The sequence below is a fragment of the Notolepis coatsorum genome (assembly GCF_963971535.1).
Source record: "Notolepis coatsorum genome assembly, chromosome: 3".
NCBI classification, from domain to species: domain Eukaryota; kingdom Metazoa; phylum Chordata; class Actinopteri; order Aulopiformes; family Paralepididae; genus Notolepis; species Notolepis coatsorum.
Genome location: NC_140167.1, coordinates 193,934,268 through 193,958,134, shown reverse-complemented (window position 1 = coordinate 193,958,134; position 23,867 = coordinate 193,934,268).

Sequence of the window (23,867 nt, the reverse complement as noted above, 5' to 3'; positions counted from 1 at the left end):
GCATCCAGTGTAGATAAGCAGCTCCGATAACACAGTCATCCACAGAGTGGACGGACACACATCGAGGTCAGTTCAGACGAGACACAAATCGCAGCGCATATAAACAAGCTTGCCCTCCTCCTAGACACACGTGGCTCTCTCAGAGACCTTCACGAGAAGTCCTGTTTTAACTCTGCGAAGCGCCCTGTGTGGAAGTGAAAGACAATTAACACAATGGTCTAGAACAGTGGTTCTCAAACTTTTTACACCAAGTACCACCTGAGAATGTAGCTGGCTCTCCAAGTACCACCATATGACCGGCGTTAAAATACAGTCTATTCAGCTATGCACAGTTCACACAGGAGGCAAATGTATTCCTAATACCATTATTTATTGTTAACTTTTGTCAGACACAGCCACAATGTACAAAGGGGTAGCACTAGAACTAGCAACCACACAACTCATACAATGCAAGGGGCATTGAGAACATAATAACTAACATTCTCACATAGCAAGTGAGGAAATTAAGAACAACTGTATTTCAGCAAATGTACTTAATTCTCTCTCTATCTCTATCTCTCTCTCTCTCACACAGCAAGCAATTGTCCATCATTCTCTCTCTCTCTCTCTCTCACACACACACACACACACACACACACACACAAACACACACACACACACACACACACACACACACATACACACACACACACACACACACACACACACACACACACACACACACACACACACACACACACACACACACACACACACACACACACACACACACACACACACAATTATTTTGTTACAAAAACTTAATTTCCTGCATTCTGGTGCAGGACTTTTTGAATTTTTACCCAGTTTTTTATGCCAGTGTTTGTGATGGGCATCACAAATTATTGTAAAAAAGAAAAGAAAACACATATTCAATACATTTTTGAATTTTTACCCGTTAAATGCCAGTTTGTGTGATGGCATCACAAATTATTGTTAAAAAAAACACACAAAGTAAAATATTTTCAATATATCAAATGCAAAGTACATTTTTCTGGGGGGGATTATTACAGGCTAGGCATGTGTCAATGATTAGCAGCAACACAGATTTTGATGGATTTTTTGTAATGTCAGATTTAACACCAACTCCTTTCAGAAAAGTGGGAGTATTTCATTTTTTATCTGACATTACAAAAAATAAAAATAATAAAGGTTATGATCAGGGCTGAAGTTGAATTAAAGACTTATGACTGTTTAGACTGCATTACTCTGTCACAGTGATCTCCTGGTTGTTCCCCACTTAGGTTATCTAACTATCGCGCCGCCGCAACCAGAAACACTGGCCTGGCCTGCTTCTAAGTTCAGTGGCCTGACTGAAAGAAATATTAAAATGTGCTTTTTTGTAAATGTTTTCAAGTACCACCAGCAGTACCACCAAGTACCACTAGTGGTACGCGTACCACAGTTTGAGAACCACTGGTCTAGAATACTATTCTGGGCCTTTTTAAAGTAGCCCCAATGTGATTACGCTTGGAGGCTGATTTAATGCAGCTTTTTCCTGGCAATGCAGTGTATGAGAAACTGCGGTCTGGCTTCTGTCAAAAACCTGAAAGTCAAGCTTATTATTATTAGACCTGTTTAGTTCTGGAAGCTTGTTTCATTTGCTCAGAGGCCAAATGACATCCTTATCGTATCTGCTGTGTGTTGTGTTCTTGTGAGGCTGGGGTGAGGTACTTGGAGAGGGTTTTGTGTGTGTGTGCGTGTGTGTGTGTGTGTGTGTGTGTGCGTGAGCATGTGTCTGTGTTTCTGTATATGTTTGTGTGCGTGCATGTATGCATGTGTGTGTGTGTGTGTGTGTGTGTGTGTGTGTTGCCAAGACTAAAAGCATAAGCGGGAATGGGAGAGAGTCTGGGATCCTGGGATGACATCATTATCCATGATGTAATTTCTGCGGGGTGACTTTGGCATATGTGATGGTTAGGGTGAGGTCACACTTTCACTTTTGACTCACTCTAATTGACTATGAAACGGCAGGTTATTTCAGACCGAGACAGCCAATTTGATACTGTCAGGAATAGCAATTTCAGCATGTGTGCCTGATTAATGAATTTGCTCTCTTGACAAAAAACAAAAGGAGCAATCCTTTTAAGATATCCCCTGGTCCCTTCAAACAATGGGGTAGGATGATGGTGATATATAATCATAAATGGTCATTCAATCATAAAAACTGGATCGATGTGAAAAGTTAGGATTGATTGTAACCTTTAAATTCGCTTTCAATTGTGCTTCACGCACTGTGAAATTAAACATTTAGCTGTATCTATGAATCCAGGTTTTTTGGAAAATATTTCTAGGAACAAGGGTCAGACTGTATATTTTCCAAAATCAGCTTAATATCAGTAGGTCTACCCACACATATTATCGGTATTTAATTATGATAAAACTAGAAATTAATATTTTAACTGTAATGATAAATAATGCAAATACATCAGCCGTCAGAGCATCTCGACTGATGTGTAAAAAACACACAGCAGATATAAAATGACAAGTTAAAAGCTTTCTTGATCAAGTGTGTTTTCAGGAAAGACTTAAAACAGTCAACACTGTCAGCAGCTCTGACATTGTTGGGGAGAGCATTCCACAGACGAGAGGCAGCAGAGGAGGGGGCTCTGTCAATAGTTTGGGGTCTAGTTTTTAGGACAGTGAGGAAGACAGAAGAGCAGGTAGGACAGTATGGTTGGATGAGTAGACAGGTAGGACAGTATGGTTGGATGAGTAGACAGGTAGGACAGTATGGTTGGATGAGTAGACAGGTAGGACAGTATGGTTGGATGAGTAGACCGGTAGGACAGTATGGTTGGATGAGGTGAGACAGGTAGGACAGTATGGTTGGATGAGGTGAGACAGGTAGGACAGTATGGTTGGATGAGTAGACAGGTAGGACAGTATGGTTGGATGAGTTGACAGGTAGGACAGTATGGTTGGATGAGGTGAGACAGGTAGGACAGTATGGTTGGATGAGTAGAGACAGGTAGGACAGTATGGTTGGATGAGGTGAGACAGGTACGACAGTATGGTTGGATGATGTGAGACAGGTAGGACAGTACGGTTGGATGAGGTGAGACAGGTAGGACAGTATGGTTGGATGAGGTGAGACAGGTAGTACAGTACGGTTGGATGAGGTGAGACAGGTAGGACAGTATGGTTGGATGAGGTGAGACAGGTAGGACAGTACGGTTGGATGAGGTGAGACAGGTAGGACAGTATGGTTGGATGATGTGAGACAGGTAGGACAGTATGGTTGGATGAGTTGACAGGTAGGACAGTATGGTTGGATGAGGTGAGACAGGTAGGACAGTATGGTTGGATGAGGTGAGACAGGTACAACAGTATGGTTGGATGAGTTGAGACAGGTAGGACAGTATGGTTGGATGACGTGAGACAGGTAGGACAGTATGGTTGGATGAGGTGAGACAGGTAGTACAGTACGGTTGGATGAGGTGAGACAGGTAGGACAGTATGGTTGGATGAGGTGAGACAGGTAGGACAGTATGGTTGGATGATGTGAGACAGGTAGGACAGTATGGTTGGATGAGTTGAGACAGGTAGGACAGTATGGTTGGATGAGGTGAGACAGGCAGGACAGTATGGTTGGATGAGTTGAGACAGGTAGGACAGTATGGTTGGATGAGGTGAAACAGGTAGGACAGTATGGTTGGATGAGTAGAGACAGGTAGGACAGTATGGTTGGATGAGGTGAGACAGGTAGGACAGTATGGTTGGATGAGTAGAGACAGGTAGGACAGTATGGTTGGATGAGGTGAGACAGGTAGGACAGTATGGTTGGGTGACGTGAGACAGGTAGGACAGTATGGTTGGATGAGGTGAGACAGGTAGGACATTATGGTTGGATGACGTGAGACAGGTAGGACAGTATGGTTGGATGACGTGAGACAGGTAGGACAGTATGGTTGGATGATGTGAGACAGGTAGGACAGTATGGTTGGATGAGGTGAGACAGGTACGACAGTATGGTTGGATGAGTTGAGACAGGTACGACAGTATGGTTGGATGATGTGAGACAGGTAGGACAGTATGGTTGGATGAGTTGACAGGTAGGACAGTATGGTTGGATGAGGTGAGACAGGTACGACAGTATGGTTGGATGAGTTGAGACAGGTACGACAGTATGGTTGGATGATGTGAGACAGGTAGGACAGTATGGTTGGATGAGTTGACAGGTAGGACAGTATGGTTGGATGAGGTGAGACAGGTAGGACAGTATGGTTGGATGAGGTGAGACAGGTAGTACAGTACGGTTGGATGAGGTGAGACAGGTAGTACAGTACGGTTGGATGATGTGAGACAGGTAGCACAGTACGGTTGGATGAGGTGAGACAGGTAGGACAGTATGGTTGGATGAGGTGAGACAGGTAGGACAGTACGGTTGGATGAGGTGAGACAGGTAGGACAGTATGGTTGGATGATGTGAGACAGGTAGGACAGTATGGTTGGATGAGTTGACAGGTAGGACAGTATGGTTGGATGAGGTGAGACAGGTAGGACAGTATGGTTGGATGAGGTGAGACAGGTACAACAGTATGGTTGGATGAGTTGAGACAGGTAGGACAGTATGGTTGGATGACGTGAGACAGGTAGGACAGTATGGTTGGATGAGGTGAGACAGGTAGTACAGTACGGTTGGATGAGGTGAGACAGGTAGGACAGTATGGTTGGATGAGGTGAGACAGGTAGGACAGTATGGTTGGATGATGTGAGACAGGTAGGACAGTATGGTTGGATGAGTTGAGACAGGTAGGACAGTATGGTTGGATGAGGTGAGACAGGTAGGACAGTATGGTTGGATGAGTTGAGACAGGTAGGACAGTATGGTTGGATGAGGTGAGACAGGTAGGACAGTATGGTTGGATGAGTAGAGACAGGTAGGACAGTATGGTTGGATGAGGTGAGACAGGTAGGACAGTATGGTTGGATGAGTAGAGACAGGTAGGACAGTATGGTTGGATGAGGTGAGACAGGTAGGACAGTATGGTTGGATGACGTGAGACAGGTAGGACAGTATGGTTGGATGAGGTGAGACAGGTAGGACATTATGGTTGGATGACGTGAGACAGGTAGGACAGTATGGTTGGATGACGTGAGACAGGTAGGACAGTATGGTTGGATGAGTTGACAGGTAGGACAGTATGGTTGGATGAGGTGAGACAGGTACGACAGTATGGTTGGATGAGTTGAGACAGGTACGACAGTATGGTTGGATGATGTGAGACAGGTAGGACAGTATGGTTGGATGAGTTGACAGGTAGGACAGTATGGTTGGATGATGTGAGACAGGTAGGACAGTATGGTTGGATGAGGTGAGACAGGTAAGACAGTATGGTTGGATGAGGTGAGACAGGTACGACAGTATGGTTGGATGAGTTGACAGGTAGGACAGTATGGTTGGATGAGGTGAGACAGGTAGGACAGTATGGTTGGATGAGTAGAGACAGGTACGACACTATGGTTGGATGAGGTGAGGCAGGTACGACAGTATGGTTTGATGAGGTGAGACAGGTACGACAGTACGGTTGGATGAGGTGAGACAGGTATGACAGTATGGTTGGATGAGGTGAGACAGGCAGGACAGTATGGTTGGATGAGGTGAGACAGGTAGGACAGTATGGTTGGATGAGGTGAGACAGGTACGACAGTATGGTTGGATGATGTGAGACAGGTAGGACAGTATGGTCGGATGAGTTGACAGGTAGGACAGTATGGTTGGATGAGGTGAGACAGGTAGGACAGTATGGTTGGATGAGGTGAGGCAGGTAGGACAGTATGGTTGGATGACATGAGACAGGTAGGACAGTATGGTTGGATGATGTGAGACAGTTAGGACAGTATGGTTGGATGATGTGAGACAGGTAGGACAGTATGGTTGGATAAGGTGAGACAGGTAGGACAGTATGGTTGGATGAGTAGAGACATGTAGGACAGTATGGTTGGATGAGTTGAGACAGGTAGGACAGTATGGTTGGATGAGTTGAGACAGGTAGGACAGTATGGTTGGATGAGTTGAGACAGGTAGGACAGTATGGTTGGATGAGGTGAGACAGGTAGGACAGTATGGTTGGATGAGGTGAGACAGGTAGGACAGTATGGTTGGATGACGTGAGACAGGTACGACATTATGGTTGGATGAGTAGAGACAGGTAGGACAGTACGGTTGGATGAGGTGAGACAGGTAGGACAGTACGGTTGGATGAGGTGAGACAGGTAAGACAGTGTGGTTGGATGAGGTGAGACAGGTAGGACAGTATGGTTGGATGAGATGAGACAGGTAGGACAGTATGGTTGGATGAGGTGAGACAGGTAGGACAGTACGGTTGGATGAGGTAAGACAGGTAGGACAGTACGGTTGGATGAGTAGACAGGTAGGACAGTATGGTTGGATGAGTTGACAGGTAGGACAGTATGGTTGGATGAGTTGACAGGTAGGACAGTATGGTTGGATGAGGTGAGACAGGTACGACAGTATGGTTGGATGAGTTGAGACAGGTAGGACAGTATGGTTGGATGAGTTGAGACAGGTAGGACAGTATGGTTGGATGAGGTGAGACAGGTAATACAGTATGGTTGGATGAGGTGAGACAGGTAGGACAGTATGGTTGGATGAGTTGAGACAGGTAGGACAGTATGGTTGGATGATGTGAGACAGGTAGGAAAGTATGGTTGGATGAGTAGAGACAGGTAGGACAGTATGGTTGGATGAGTAGAGACAGGTAGGACAGTATGGTTGGATGATGTGAGACAGGTAGGACAGTATGGTTGGATGAGGTGATACAGGTAGGGCAGTATGGTTGGATGAGGTGAGACAGGTAGGACAGTATGGTTGGATGATGTGAGACAGGTAGGACAGTATGGTTGGATGAGGTGAGACTGGTAGGACAGTATGGTTGGATGAGGTGAGACAGGTAGGACAGTATGGTTGGATGAGTTGAGACAGGTAGGACAGTATGGTTGGATGAGGTGAGACAGGTAGGACAGTACGGTTGGATGAGGTGAGACAGGTAGGACAGTATGGTTGGATGATGTGAGACAGGTAGGACAGTATGGTTGGATGAGTAGAGACAGGTAGGACAGTATGGTTGGATGAGGTGAGACAGGTAGGACAGTATGGTTGGATGAGGTGAGACAGGTAGGACAGTATGGTTGGATGATGTGAGACAGGTAGGACAGTATGGTTGGATGAGGTGAGACAGGTAGGACAGTATGGTTGGATGAGGTGAGACAGGTAGGATAGTATGGTTGGATGAGGTGAGACAGGTAGGACAGTATGGTTGGATGAGGTGAGACAGGTAGGACAGTATGGTTGGATGAGGTGAGACAGGTATGACAGTATGGTTGGATGAGGTGAGACAGGTACGACAGTATGGTTGGATGATGTGAGACAGGTACGACAGTACGGTTGGATGAGGTGAGACAGGTACGACAGTACGGTTGGATGAGGTGAGACAGGTACGACAGTATGGTTGGATGAGGTGAGACAGACAGGACAGTATGGTTGGATGAGGTGAGACAGGTAGGACAGTATGGTTGGATGAGGTGAGACAGGTACGCCAGTATGGTTGGATGAGGTGAGACAGGCAGGACAGTATGATTGGATGAGGTGAGACAGGTAGGACAGTATGGTTGGATGAGGTGAGACAGGTACGACAGTATGGTTGTATGAGGTGAGACAGGTAGGACAGTATGGTTGGATGAGTTGACAGGTAGGACAGTATGGTTGGATGAGGTGAGACAGGTAGGACAGTATGGTTGGATGAGGTGAGACAGGTACGACAGTATGGTTGGATGAGGTGAGACAGGTAGGACAGTATGGTTGGATGAGTTGACAGGTAGGACAGTATGGTTGGATGAGGTGAGACAGGTAGGACATTATGGTTGGATGAGTTGACAGATAGGACAGTATGGTTGGATGAGGTGAGACAGGTAGGACAGTATGGTTGGATGAGGTGAGACAGGTACGACAGTATGGTTGGATGAGGTGAGACAGGTAGGACAGTATGGTTGGATGAGTTGACAGGTAGGACAGTATGGTTGGATGAGGTGAGACAGGTAGGACATTATGGTTGGATGAGTTGACAGATAGGACAGTATGGTTGGATGAGGTGAGACAGGTAGGACAGTATGGTTGGATGAGGTGAGACAGGTAGGACAGTATGGTTGGGTGAGTTGGGGTGGTGGGATGGGGTGGTGGGATGGTGGGATGATGGGATGAGGTGGTGGGATGGTGGGATGGGGTGGTGAGTTGGGGTGGTGGGATGGTGGGATGGGGTGATGGGGTGGTGGGATGGGGTGGATAGTCTGTTGAGCAGGTGAGAGGGGAGACTGCTGAAAAGGGCGCTACAATAGTCCAGCTGTGAGAAAACTAGTGCACGTATAACTTGTTCAGTATCAGAGAAAGAGTAGTGGGCGGATCTGGGCAATATCTTTGAGGTGGAAGATGGATAGCTGTCGTGTTTTATTGATGTGACTCTCAAATGAGTTATTTGAGGGGAGGCTGTAACCTTAGTGTCCTCAATGGTGAGATATAATTGATTGAGACTGCTGACATGTGAATTAGATCAGATTGAGGACAACTTCTATTTAGTCAGAATTTAGTTTTAGGACACTACTGTGGATCCAGGTTTTGATGCAGAAGGCAGTTGTTGAGTATATGGTCAGTGCAGAGGTTTCTCAAGTTTCAAGTTTCAAGTACAGAATACTTTTATACAAAATGCTTCTTTCTGTTACGCTCCAGAGACTGTGCTAGACAAAAGATAAGTATGAAATAAAATAGTATAGCATGTAAAAATAGAAGTAAAAATAGAAGTCATGTACGTAGACACAGTGTTCAGTATATATATATGTACAATGTTCGATGCAGAATAGAAGTAACTGAGTTACCATACAATATACAATATACTATGCAATATATAATATACAATATACTATATAGTGCAAAGCAGAAATGGGATGAGGTACAATTTAGGTACAATTTGAGAGTGGGTGCTGCAGTGTGTTGTTTGTTTAAAGTGAGTGTGTGCGTCTGGATGTGTGTGTGTTGTGAGTGCATTTGATGGTTGTTGCATAGTGTTATTGTTCGTTGAGCAACCTGATGGCCTGGGGATAGAAGCTTCTTCTGAGTCTTTCTGTGCTTGCCATGAGACTCCGGTATCGCTTGCCTGACCGCAGCAGTTCAAAGAGGCAGTTGTTTGGGTGGCTGGAGTCCTTGATAATTCTCTTAGCCTTACCCCTGCACAGCTTGTTGTAAATGTTCTGGAGAGTGGGAAGCCCCCCTCCAATCGTGCATTCGGCTGAACATGCCAGGTGGTGTTTGGTTTGGTTTTACAGATGTATTTCAGTGTCATCTGTGTATAAATGGTAGCTGAGACCGTGGGAACAGATGATGTTGCCATGATGCAACATCATCTGTTGCATCATGGCAAATGACAGAGGACCGAACCTTGAGGGATACCACGGAGGACAATGTATGGGTGTGACTGAATGCCATTTACGGTAGTGAACTGTTGTCGGTTTGTGAGATAGGAGTTGAACCAGGAGAGGGCGGAGTCTGAGAGTCGTTTCAGTAGAATGGTGTGGTCACGCTGAGGTCCAACATGATTCAAATGCTCAGATAGCCAGAGTCAGCAGCCAACAAGAGGTCATTGGCCGCTCTGACCAAGGCTGTTTCAGTGCCGTGTTGCTTCCTGAAACCAGATTGGAATGGATTGGAAAGTAGCATGTTGGAGGCATGATGGTTTTGGGTGAACACAACACACTCCAGCACTTTGGAAAGGAGTTGGTTATGGACCTGTCGTTGGTCAGAGCATCAGGGTTGAGGCTTGGTCCTTTGATGACAGGTGTGATTGAGTTTTCATAGCTGCAGGGACATGTTCAAGGGAAGAGTTTATCACCTGATACTATCAGGGCAGAGCTGGGGTTTTGACCAGGGTGGCGAGCATGGGATCAAGTTGGCAGGTAGTGGAGCACATGCTAGAGATTCTTTTGGTGACAGGAGGAATGTTGACCTGGTTGAATGCTGTGAGCAGGCAGTCAGGCCTCACAGGTGGTAGAGGCAGGTCATAGACATAGAATGGCAAACGGATGACATCTATGCTGACATGGAACACAAGACAAGAGCAGCACACAGGGGATGTCCATGGCATGGGGAGTGTGTGAAAGGGGGAAAGGTCCATGGCCAGGCAGGAGGGGCAGAGTGTTACAGGACACCCCCCCCCTTAATGGACAGATTCAAGACATCCCAAATGTCTGGAACACCAAGCAGGGGTGGGGGGGGGGGGCCGGAGAAGGGAGATTGATTGATTGAAAACTTTACTAACAGATTGCAGAATGGGTACAATACAGTACGGCTCAATACAAACAACTGCTAAGAGGATGCAGACCAGAAAAATACTTTCGTCTTGTTTACATCAGGGTCCGCCATTTTCTTTTTTTTAATAAATTTTTTCTCCTTATTTTTCTCCCATCCCAATTTTGCCTCGCCAATTCTCCCTTCAATTCTCCCCTCCCCTGTCTCGAACGTTGCTAGACTATGCCTCCCACTGGTCGGCTGCAGTGAGGACCAAGCCTTGCATCACGTGTCCCCTCCGGTACACGAGGAGGCAGCTGTCGCATCTTTTCACCTGCACAGCACAATCTCTCAGTGGCAAGGAGTAATGCGTGGGAGGCTCACGCTGCCCCCGTTACTTCCTGATTCTGCTGTACAGGCGCACCAACCGACCTGTAGGAGTCGCTGTCCACAACGTCCAATCCCCACCCACCAGCTTTCCCACCCCTAACACTGCCAATTGTGTTAGTATGAACGACCAGCCAAGCTGGTAGCAACGCAGAGAGCTGGGCTCGAACCCAGCATCTCCTGCGTTAGTGGCGAGCGCCTTGCCCACTGCGCCACTTAGCTGCCCCAGGGTCCTCCATTTTCAATTCATCAAGACATTTATGACATACAAGACATACAAATATACAGTACTGTGTAAGAAAAAGAGATAATTAAAAAATATATACATCCGAAGGGGAATAAACTGTATATTGGAGGGGGTTGGGTGGATGGGGATTTGGACATTTACCGGGGCCAGTTTCTAATTGCAGCCACCCGTAGGTGCCCTTTGAGAGCGGTTTTGAAGGAGGGTAGGGATTCACATTCTTTTACGGCTGTGGGTAGGGCGTTCCACATTATTGTGGCATAATTGCGAAACGTGTTTAGTCCCTCGTTTGAGCCAAATCTGGGTTGAACATGATTTGTGGAACTCCCTGGAGACCAGGGCAATAGACCAGGGAGAAAGCGTCTGGTGAAGGAAGACCACGGCAAGGGACCAGGGAGAAGAGGAGACCTCAGGCAGGTGGCCTAGGGCCAGGCAAAGGCTGAGCTGGAGACCTCTGGAACAGGGGTTTCCTTAGGAGCAGGGGATTCAGGGTGTTTTCCAGGATTAGGGGCAAAACAGGTGTCTCCTTGGAAGCATGGGCAAGAAGGTTTCTTATAACATCAGGAGCAGAGGGCTCCACAGGAACAACAGGAGCAGAGGGCTCCACAGGAACAACAGGAGCAGAGGGCTCCACAGGAACAACAGGAGCAGAGGGCTCCACAGGAACATCAGGATCAGAGGGCTCCACAGGAACAACAGGAGCAGGGAGCTCCACAGGAACAACAGGAGCAGGGAGCTCCACAGGAACAACAGGAGCAGTGGGCTCTTCTAGAACAACAGGAGCAGAGGGCTTCGCTGGAACAGTAGGAGCAGAGGGCTCCACAGGAAGAGCATGGGTTCCTCTGGAGCAGCATCTTTGCTAGGGGCAGCTGAACTTGTAGCATCTTTGCTAGGGGCAACTGACTGGGGTCCAGGCAAGGCATCAGCATGGTCGGCACAGGGCTCAGGAACGGCCTGAACCTCCATAGTTGCCCTGGGCAGTGGAGAATCTGTAGCACTGGGTTGCTGAGAGAGCTGGTGGAGTCGGTTAGCATGCTGGGAAGCAGGCTGAAGGCTAGGAGACTGGTGGCTAACATGCTATTATAGGTTAGCTGACGAGCTGGCTGGAGAGTCGTAAGCAGCTACAGGCTAGCTCGCTGCAGATGTTAATCACTTTCGTGTTTATTTTTGGTACACAACATTTCTAGGGGTATTAAGGGGTGCTGAATCCAAATCTGCTGTATACCAAGCTCAAAAATGTCAAATAAGGCCTCAAAATTGAGAAATCCAACATGGCCGCCAGCGCCAGGCTGAAATCTATTTAAGTGCATATCTTTTTGACTAAACAAGGTAGAAACATGAATGAAATGTGTTTTTATATGTTTGCATACATGAGGAATTTAAAATCATATCCTGATTTTAGATCAGTTGAGAAAATGTTGCTTGAAACTCATATTTATAGCAGAAACGGTGGTCGTTATTGATGCAGTCACAATATTTACCCAGGGTTAGAATAGCAAATGGAAGAAACAGACACGCAGACAATGCTCCCAATAAGGTCTACTTTATATAGAAGCCTGGGCAGGTTATCAGTTACAGTTAATATTTCCAATTTATGCATACATGGCACCGGGTGCTCTCACTGTTAATGTAGGGGAAACTATTCCCACCATAGGCACCGCATGCTCAATACATTAATAACACCCCGCTTGTACTAGGGGAACCCAGGCATAAAGTAGAGAAACATTGGGGATTCAAATAACCAAATAACAAAATAACAAAATAAAACCAAGTAAATGTGGGCCCACGTTACCAAAATAAAACCTACACTAAAGCCGGCTTAAATTGTTTGGGGTACCCCTTAGACACTGGTTGTTAGCGTTCACTTGAATGGACGTGGATGTTGATACACGAGGTACCGTTAGTACTTAGCCAAGATGGCGGACCCACTCTTATCACCACTCATCCAGGTGACAAGATGGCGTCTGCGATCCCGCGAGCACAGCCAGCGGGCTGGGCGAACAGCATAGGCAGTGGTTAGCTGGAGGAGCGTGCTGTGATGGCGACCTCTGCTGGTGGGAAGAGGCGTCCTCTGTACCGTCTGGGGAACGTCCACTGCTGGCTGTTGCTTGCTGCTGTCGCGTGAGCTAATACTGTTGCTACCCTAAACACAGCTAAGCTTCGGGTCTGGATGCACCCTCCTGCTATATCGGTTGTACTACTAACGCAACGTGGCTAGCTATACCAACGGTCTTCAGCGCTGCGCGCCCGGTAGTCTACTGAAGTCAGACGGAGCCGTTAGCAGCATGCTAATACACCGCACACTTACTACTATAACCGTTAACTATAGACGTTAGTCCCATTAACTCTAGACGTTAGTCCTTCGTTCTGTATCGCTTACTCACACACTATCGCTGGTACTTCTAGGATAACCCGTCAACTAGCAAGTACTTCTCATCACCCGTTGCTCGTTCCAACGGGGCTCTCTTCTTATCACCCGTTGCTCGTTCCGACGGGGCTCCTCAACAGCTCTCCTTCAACGGGGCTCGTTTGAGCACACGCCCCCTGTGACTGCGACTATTCACGGTCAAGTCCACTGCCGAAGAGGGCTTCCTGGTCCTTTTGCCCCCAGGTAACTCCATCTTCCTCGTTGCTTTCCTCTTTCCTCCGCTCCACCTGCCACCACTGCCACTCCGCCCCCTGCTGGCAACCTCCACTGATCCCACTCTAGGACCGCTCCAGAAAGGGAAAAAGTGCTTCAATATTATTGTTAGTGATCCATACTGAAGCCGGAGAAGAGTAGCACCTCACCTCGTTGTTAAACTGGGCGAGCTATCCAAAGGAACACTGTTTATCACACGTTATACACACACAGGGAAAGTAACAGTTAGTTAGCACTTCTGAATACTTAGTCGAATATTCAGGCTGCTACATTTCCCCCCACTTTAAACTTGCCAAGTCCTTGCCAAGTTCTACAACCACCCTCTTCAGCACGTAGTCCTGGCGATCCCGAGCGGGTAGCCAACCTCTGGTGCTCCTCTGGGGCCAGGTTCGTCCAACCTCCCCTGCATCTGATTCTGCGTCAGATTCGTCTGTCTCTGTTGGTAGGCCCTTGGCCACGGCTTCGCCCGCCGAGGCCTCTGAGGAGCCGCCCGCGGCGCCCTCCTCGCCCCCGTCTCCGCCGTCTTCTCCATCCTCGTTTGAGGGGACTGATTTTACCTCTCCTGACGTCCTCCCTCTAGGCCCGGTTTGACACCGGCCGGTGAGCGTCTGCGGCGGTATTGAAAGTTGCGCCGGTAGCGACGCCGACGAGGCCCCTGCTCCGGGCTGTCCTCGCCTCCTTGACCTCCTGGTCGGAAACCTCGGTGGTAGCTCTGCCTCCAGAGGTCCCGGTCTCCACCGTCAAGCTCTCTCCTCTCAGGCCCTCTCCTGTTGGGCTCTCTCTGTTCAGGCCCCCTCTCGTCAGGCTCTCTCCTGTTGGGCTCTCTCCCCTCAGGTCCTCTCCTGTCGGGCTCTCTCCTGTTGGGCTCTCTCCCGTTGGGCTCTCTCTGTTCAGGCCCCCTCTGGCCGGCCCTTCTCTTTTCAGACCCCCTCCTGTCGGGCTCTCTCTGAGCAGGCTCTTTCCTGTCGGGCCCTTTCTGTTCAGGCCCCCTCTGGTCGGCCCCTCTCTTTTCAGACCCCCTCTCGTCGGGCTCTCTCTCCTGCTCTCCCTGGGCAGGCTCTTTCCTCTCAGGCTCTCTCCTGTCAGGCCCTCTCCATTTGGGCTCTCTCTGTTCAGGCCCCCTCCTGTCAGGCTCTCTCCTGTTGGGCTCTCTCCTGTTGGGCTCTCTCTGTTCAGGCCCCCTCTGGTCAGGCTCTCTCCTGTCGGGCTCTCTCCTGTTGGGCTCTCTCTGTTCAGGCCCCCTCTGGCCGGCCCTTCTCTGGGCAGGCTCTCTCTTGTCGGGCTCTCTCCTGTTGGGTTCTCTCCTGTTGGGCCCTCTCTGTTCAGGCCCCCTCTGGTCGGCCCCTCTCTTTTCAGACCCCCTCTCGTTGGGCTCTCTCTCCTGCTCTCCCTGGTCAGGCTAATTCCTCTCAGGCTCTCTCCTGTCAGGCCCTCTCCGTTCGGGCTCTCTCTGTTCAGGCCTCCTCCTGTCAGGCTCTCTCTTGTCGGGCTCTCTCCTGTTGGGCTCTCTCCCGTTGGGCTCTCTCTGTTCAGGCCCCCTCTGGCCGGCCCTTCTCTGTTCAGACCCCCTCCTGTCGGGTTCTCTCTGAGCAGGCTCTCTCCTGTCGGGCTCTCCCCTGTTGGGCTCTCTCCTGTCAGGCCCTCTCCGTTCGGGCTCTCTCTGTTCAGGCCCCCTCCTGTTGGGCTCTCTCTGTTCAGGCCCCCTCTGGTCAGGCTCTCTCCTGTCGGGCTCTCTCCTGTTGGGCTCCCTCCCATTGGGCTCTCTCTGTTCAGGCCCCCTCTGGCCGGCCCTTCTCTGAGCAGGCTCTCTCCTGTCGGGCTCTCTCCTGTTGGGTTCTCTCCTGTTGGGCCCTCTCTGTTCAGGCCCCCTCTGGTCGGCCCCTCTCTTTTCAGACCCCCTCTTGTCGGGCTCTCTCTCCTGCTCTCCCTGGGAAGGCTCTTTCCTCTCAGGCTCTCTCCTGTCAGGCCCTCTCCGTTCAGGCTCTCTCTGCTCAGGCCCCCTCCTGTTGGGCTCTCTCTGTTCAGGCCCCCTCTGGTCAGGCTCTCTCTTGTTGGGCTCTCTCCTGTTGGGCTCCCTCCCGTTGGGCTCTCTCTGTTCAGGCCCCCTATGGCCGACCCTTCTCTGAGCAGGCTCTCTCCTGTCGGGCTTTCTCCTGTTGGGCTCTCTCCTGTTGGGCCCTCTCTGTTCAGGCCCCCTCTGGTCGGCCCCTCTCTTTTCAGACCCCCTCTCGTCAGGCTCTCTCTCCTGCTCTCCCTGGGCAGGCTCTTTCATCTCAGGCTCTCTCCTGTCAGGCCCTCTCTGATCGGCTTCTCTCTGGTCCGGCTCTCTCCGGTCGGGCTCTCTCCTGTTGGGCTCTCTCCCGTTGGGCTCTCTCCTGTTATGCTCTCTCTGTTCAAGCCCCCTCCTGCCAGGCTCTCTCCTGTCGGGCTCTCTCCTGTTGGGCTCTCTCCCCTTAGGCCCTCTCCTTTCGGGCTCTCTCCGTTCAGGCCCCCTCTGGTTGGCCTTTCCCCTTTCGGACCCCCTCTTGTCCGGCCCTCTCTGGTCAGGCTCTCTCCTGTCGGGCTCTCTCTGTTCGGGCCCCCTCTGATCTGCCTTTCTTTTTTCAGACCCCCTCCGGTCGGGCTCCCTCTCATGCTCTCTCGGATCAGGCTCTTTCTCGAACGGGGTCTTAGGGGGCTGGAGCCCTCGGACCATTGCCCGCCCCACTGGTTCCAGCTGGGGCCCCTCCACCTGGATTCGCCGTATCTCCACCCGGTCGTACCCGCGGTTCCTCATCTGGATCACCATTCGTCCGGGGCCGACTGGCGAGTACGGGGTGGGGCCCGTTACGATGGGGAAGCCCCTCTCGGTGTCCTCCACCTCCGGTTCTGACCTCCTTGACGTGCATACCGGGGCGTGGGCCTCCCGGCTGACCCGGCTGGGTTGGTGGTGGACTACAACCACGGGGCTAAAGCCGACATCCTCGGAGCCGGGGCCGGGGCGATAACTGCGGGCGGGGCGCATCCCCTCCATCCCGTGAAAGAGACCGTCCACTCTGCCGAGCACACCCATCCTCAGAAGTCCCCGGACCATGTCTCTCGCGCGTCCTCGAATGGGGTCGTCCTTCAGGAGGAGGATACACTTTTTGGTGAACGTCATCTCTAACCCGTTGGCGGCTTCTGAGCTGTCTCTTGGCTCCCGCAGAGCCACCTGAACACACCGCCTCTCCTGGAGTGCCCTCTCGGTCCACCCCTTCACGGCCTCTTCTTGTTCCAGTCTCGTCACTGGTTCTTCCAGTGTCTCCAGTCGTGCCCTCTGCGTTTGGCACTTCTCTTGCAGCTCTTCCACCTTTGCCACCATCTCCTGCGCGGCTCGGGTCCCTTCGTCGGACGTCGTGGTCTCTCTACTGGTCTGTCAAGGAAGTGGAGTAGGATGTTGATCCTGTTCGTGACGCCAAATGTAGAAGGGTGGATTATCCCTGCTTGTGGGAGTAGTAGTACACAGACACTGGGTAGTAGGATACTATAGAATTGGACCTATATGTACCCCCGTCTTTGGCCCGGAACGTCGTCCTGGAGGGCTTGCAGCAGGAGTGGATGGGGCCCAGGATTTACTAACCTGGGGACTGGTACTCTGGTCTCCCTCGCCTTCCAAGGCAGTCAGCAGTAGCTCCCCACACACCCTCACTTCCCCCAGTACCTCCGACAGCCCTCCCACACCCAGTGACTGTCAGTTCAATAGTATTATTGGGCTTCCCTTTAAGCAGTACCCTTCCTTGACCACCGGTATAGACCCTTCAAATGCTATTCTGTGAATGGGGTGTAAGGGTTAAATAATTATGCAGTCACAATATTTACCCAGGGTTAGAATAGCAAATAGAAGAAACAGACATGCAGACAATGCTCCCAATAAGGGCTACTTTATATAGAAGCCTGGGCAGGTTTAATAATAAATAATAATAATTTAGGACCTGCTCAGAGGTCATCAATCGGCACACATGTGATGCATGCATGCAATTCGTATCTGCGATTAACCCATCCCGTCGTCCTTCCCCCCCAAGGGCAGCCGGGAGCAGACAGGCGTCAACGTGAGCCGCGCCAGGGGACCAATCCAAGTGCTCCTGTCCGTCTTCGTCAAGGACGCCACAGCGTTAGCTATCTATTGTTGTGCATGTTTTTCCATTGGGTTTATCTTATCGGGGGGGAAACCCTTGCGAGCACGGGGAGAACATGCAAACTCCACACAGAAAGGCCTGGGAGATACCCCACCTGGGTAACTGGTATCATGGAAACCTGGTCCCCAAGCGGGAATCGAACCCTGGACCTTCTTGCTGTGAGGCGACAGTGTTAACCACTACACCACCGTGCCGCTGTTACAGTTAATATTTCCAATTTATGCATACATGGCACCGGGTGCTCTCACTGTTAATGTAGGGGAAACTATTCCCACCATAGGCACCGCGTGCTCAATACATTAATAACACCCCGCTTGTACTAGGGGAACCCAGGCATAAAGTAGAGAAACATTGGGGATTCAAATAACCAAATAACAAAATAACAAAATAAAACCAAGTAAATGTGGGCCCACGTTACCAAAATAAAACCTACACTAAAGCCGGCTTAAATTGTTTGGGGTACCCCTTAGACACTGGTTGTTAGCGTTCACTTGAATGGACGTGGATGTTGATACACAAGGTACCGTTAGTACTTAGCCAAGATGGCGGACCCACTCTTATCACCACTCGTCCAGGTGACAAGATGGCGTCGGCGATCCCGCGAGCACAGCCAGCGGGCTGGGCGAACAGCATAGGCAGTGGTTAGCTGGAGGAGCGTGCTGTGATGGCGACCTCTGCTGGTGGGAAGAGGCGTCCTCTGTACCGTCTGGGGAACGTCCACTGCTGGCTGTTGCTTGCTGCTGTCGCGCGAGCTAATACTGTTGCTACCCTAAACACAGCTAAGCTTCGGGTCTGGATGCACCCTCCTGCTATATCGGTTGTACTACTAACGCAACGTGGCTGGCTATACCACCGGTCTTCAGCGCCGCATGCCCGGTAGTCTACTGAAGTCAGACGGAGCCGTTAGCAGCATGCTAATACACTGCACACTTACTACTATAACCATTAACTATAGACGTTAGTCCCGTTAACTCTAGACGTTAGTCCTTCGTTCTGTATCGCTTACTCACACACTATCGCTGGTACTTCTAGGATAACCCGTCAACTAGCAAGTACTTCTCATCACCCGTTGCTCGTTCCAACGGGGCTCTCTTCTTATCACCCGTCGCTCGTTCCGACGGGGCTCCTCAACAGCTCTCCTTCAACGGGGCTCGTTTGAGCACACGCCCGCTGTGACTGCGACTGTTCACGGTCAAGTCCACTGCCGAAGAGGGCTTCCTGGTCCTTTTGCCCCCAGGTAACTCCATCTTCCTCGTTGCTTTCCTCTCTCCTCCGCTCCACCTGCCACCACTCCGCCCCCTGCTGGCAACCTCCACTGATCCCACTCTAGGACCGCTCCAGAAAGGGAAAAAGTGCTTCAATATTATTGTTAGTGATCCATACTGAAGCCGGAGAAGAGTAGCACCTCACCTCGTCGTTAGACTGGGCGAGCTATCCAAAGGAACACTGTTTATCACACGTTATACACACACAGGGAAAGTAACAGTTAGTTAGCACTTCTGAATACTTAGTAGAATATTCAGGCTGCTACATATGGATTCTTGAATCTCCGGTGTGACTACGTCCCTGTTGCTGTATGTAAGAAAACTTACAAAAGCACATTTAATTCAGGTTTGTACCTTGTGTAGTCACACTTAACTCATTACGCCCCACCATTTATTTTTAGAAAATTCGCCTAAAACAGCATGCTTACATTAAAATGCTTATATATCCAGATTTATAAGAGCTACTTGCATAAACTTGTTACCTGAAGAAAGCTAAGACTTGGGGGATTCTAATGTTGGTGTCCAACACTGTACAGTTATTACCAAATTGCTGTAGTATTCCTGCAAACACTGAAGAAATGTAATTTTTTTCATCTTCGCCTATACAAAGATTACAGTTAGACAGTCAAAAACACTCTGTTACTCATGGTTGCACCCCAGCTATATTCCTACTTTCTTCCTCCATAGGTGCAGATGTTCTGTGCAAAGTTTCATGTCAGTAGAATAAAAACTGTGGGTTTAGCACCTGTTTTTGTGGAGAGAGGGCCTGGTGCTGGTGGCCATGTAGGATTTCTCAATTTTGAGGCCTTATTTGACATTTTTGAGCTTGGTATACAGCAGATTTAGATTCAGCACCCCTTAATACCCCTAGAAATTTTGTGTACCAAAAATAAACACAAAATGCCTTCAGCACTTTATACAAGCAGATTTTCTGAAATTCTGCCTAGTCTAACATGATGAACATGAGACACACCTGGGAGGGAAACAGACAAAGAACTACAGGAAAACAGGACCTACAGAACTACAGGAAATAAGCAGGGGACTACAACGATGGGACAAGACGGGTAACATAATACAAAGAACCAGAGCTATACAATGAGACAACATACAAGAAAACAACTAGACTAGGCAGGGAAACGTGAATGGTGAAGGAGTGAGAGAGGGAGAGAGAGAGAGAGAGAGAGAGAGAGAGAGAGAGAAGAGAGAGAAGAGAGAGAGAGAGCAGGGGATAAATGTCCAAGGCATGGGGAGTGTGTGAAAGAGGGAGAAAGGTCCATGGCCAGGCAGGAGGGGCAGAGTGTTACACATGCTTTATATGACACACATGCTTATACTCACAATATAAAAGTCATGACCTAAGCTCCCAATATAAAAATACAAGACATAAACCACTATAATTGACCATTTCAACTCAAACATACCACATATGACATTGTACTCTCCATACAATACAGACAATAATTCAGCTGGATTTCTCGTTTCCCTAAAACGTTTCCAAAGAGTATATTGGACGTGGAAACACCCATGGAACATCTCCCGCCTACCTAAACACTTCCACATTAAGTCTGAGTGCTACGGCCAGTAAATTAGTAAATGAGTAAATGTTGTGATTGTACCTCCGGGATGAAACTGAAAGCCACCAGACAGGTGTTGTTGCCTCATGAGTCCCTGGTGAGGACGTATGGGGTGTCAATGGAGTGATGGAGAAATAAATCACAATGTCATAATTACAACCCTTGCATTAACGGAAACCTAAGCTCTGGCTAAGACACTACGGTTGCTGACTTTAAAACTTGCATGCAACCTAGCCCCCCCCCCCCCCCTCTCTCGTGTACCCCATCTATAGGTCATCCTCATCAGACCCTTATCCACTACATCATCTGGCCAATAACCATCAATTTACCAAGGCGTGCATGGGTGCACATACACACACACCAACAGCTAGAGGCAAGCCATCTATCCTCATTAGTACTCTGTTGGAGTCCGTTGACGGTGAACTGAGTGCATGCCAAGCCCCGTAAACTTGCACACCCCTCCCGCCATTACCTCATAATCATGATATCACACAAAGTGTCTCATAGTGATGAAATCACGCTGTATAGATTCACAGCACTGCGTTTTGATTACATTATACCAGCCCGGTCCATGCCAAAGCCCCTTATCCATGGGAAGCCAAGGACAAAAGGCAGCGGGACGCTTTGTGCGATCTGGAGAGTAATTGCCTGTTAGACTAGTGAGATCAAGGCCTCTGTTCAACCATTGTTGTCTGGCCAGAAGGGCACTTTGCTGGCAATGGAGAGACCTTGCTCACGTTCAGCAGAAAATGGCCTTTGCCAAGTCAAGTTGTCATTGCCTGTAGCACTAAATTGACCAAACCATTCATGTATTTCTGGTCACGAAAGATGATGTCAGTGGTCTTACACATTGTCTGTCCGGGTCGCCCTCTCTCTTAATATATACTGACACAAACCATTTGATGCACTACTTAGACATTGAAAGTGCTTAAAATGCCAATGTGAAGACGTTCGGCATCGATCTAATGTTGAGTCCTTTTGTGCACGCCATGCTGCGGCGAGACTCGGTTTAGTTCAGAGGCAAAGCCAGAGTTTTTATTGACGTACATACGTAGATCCATCATGGGAACAATTTCGCTAAAAGACAGACTCGTTGTTTTACGAAGGCGCTGGGTTCATCTGTCTTCTGAGGTAAGACCAGGGGCTGCACCACGGTGCAGACATCTACTGTCTGCCATTAAATCAATCTGTCAGCCTCAACCCAAACACCTTCACTCATTGACCCCTCTCTCTCTCTCTCTCTCTCTCTCATCTCTCTCTCTCTCTCTCTCTCTCGCTCTCTCTCTCTCTCCTCTCTTCTCTCTCTCTTCTCTCTCTCTCTCTCTCTCTCTCTCTCTCTCTCCTCTCTATCTCTCTCCTCCTCTCTCTCTCTCTCTCTCTCTCGCTGTTTCTCAATATCCTAATTCTGACTCTCAGATGATGGTGTGGTGTGAAGGATAATTTGTCAGTACACACACAGAGCAAGGCACAGACTATTCAGAGACAGAAACACTTTATTTGTCAAATACACGTAATGTAACGTTGCAGAGATATTTAACTATTTACACAGTATGTTTCACAGTATGACAGACACACAGTACAATGATAAGGTCTCACAGTATGACAGACACATGGTACAATGATAAGGTCTCACATTATGACAGACACACATGGTACAATGATCAAGTTTCACAGTATGACAGACACACAGTACAATGATAATGTCTCACAGTATGACAGACACATGGTACAATGATAAGGTCTCACACAGTATGACAGACACACATGGTACAATGATAAGTCTCACAGTATGACAGACCACACATGGTACAATGATAAGGTCTCACAGTATGACAGACACACATGGTACAATGATAAGGTCTCACAGTATGACAGACACACATGGTTACAATGATAAGGTCTCACAGTATGACAGACACACATGGTACAATGATTAAGGTCTCACAGTATGACAGACACACATGGTACAATGATAAGGTCTCGCAGTATGACAGACACACATGCCAAACTGCTGAGAAGAAACCCCTCAGGTGGATGAAGCCCTGCTGTCACAACAAGAGCGACGCTACGTAGATCCCTGATCTGGCTGCCAGATACAATGGTCTCTGTAAGGCCTAGTAACACACACTGACAGTATTTCATCTTGTCTTCAAACTCAAATATTCTTAAAAGAAGTGGGGGAAAAAACCTAGATCTTTTATTTATTTCAATGCCACTGAACTTGTTTGTAAAACAACATTAAGCAGTCTTTGAGAGAATCTTAGACTAATTACTGGGATGGAGATTTCTTTCATTTTATTGTATCTTTAAATTGGGATAGAGTCGTTTTGAGATTGAGTTTAACATTTCAGAGCAAAACGACTATTTTCATTTATAATATTTTCTTTATAGATATTTCTAAATATAGCTTCACCCACATGTGTTTATTGATTGATTGATTGATTGAAAACGTAACAGATTGCAGAATGGGTACAGTACAGTACAGCTCAATACATACAATTGTTAAGGGGATGCAGACCAGAGAAAGACTTTTGTCTTGTTTACATCAGGGTCCCCCATTTTCAATTCATCATAAAATATATTGACATACACGACATACAGATAGACAGTACTGCTACATCTATGCATTTATGACATACCAGATTTGCAAATACAGTACTGTTTGTGATACAAAAAGAGTCCTGAAAAGAGAGTATATACATTTGACGTAGAAACTGTACATTGGAGGAGGTTGGGTAGGTGGGGTGGGGTTGGGTGGGTGGGTGGGGGGGGGGGGACTGTACATTGGAGGTGGTTGGGTGGGGGGGGGGGGGTTGGGTAGGAGGGGTTGGTGGGGGGACACTGTACAACTGTACAAGCAAAACTGTACATTGGAATATTGACAAAACCATACTTGGTCATTTACTGTACATTGGAGGGGGTTGGGTTAGGACATTTACAGGGGCCAGTTTCGAATTGCAGTCTCCCGTAGGTGTTCTTTGAGAGTGGTTTTGAAAGTGGGTAGTGATTCACATTCCTTTACAGCTTTGGGTAGGCATTCCACATCGATGTGGCATAATTGCGAAACGAACGTGTTTAGTCCCTTGTTTATACAGTAGAGTACTGTTTATACAGTAGAGTACTGTACATTGTTTATACAGTAGAGACTAAATTACTGGGATGGAGATTTCTTTCATTTTATTGTATCTTTAAATTGGGATAGAGTCGTTTTGAGATTGAGTTTAACATTTTCAGAGCAAAACTACTATTTTCATTTATAATATTTT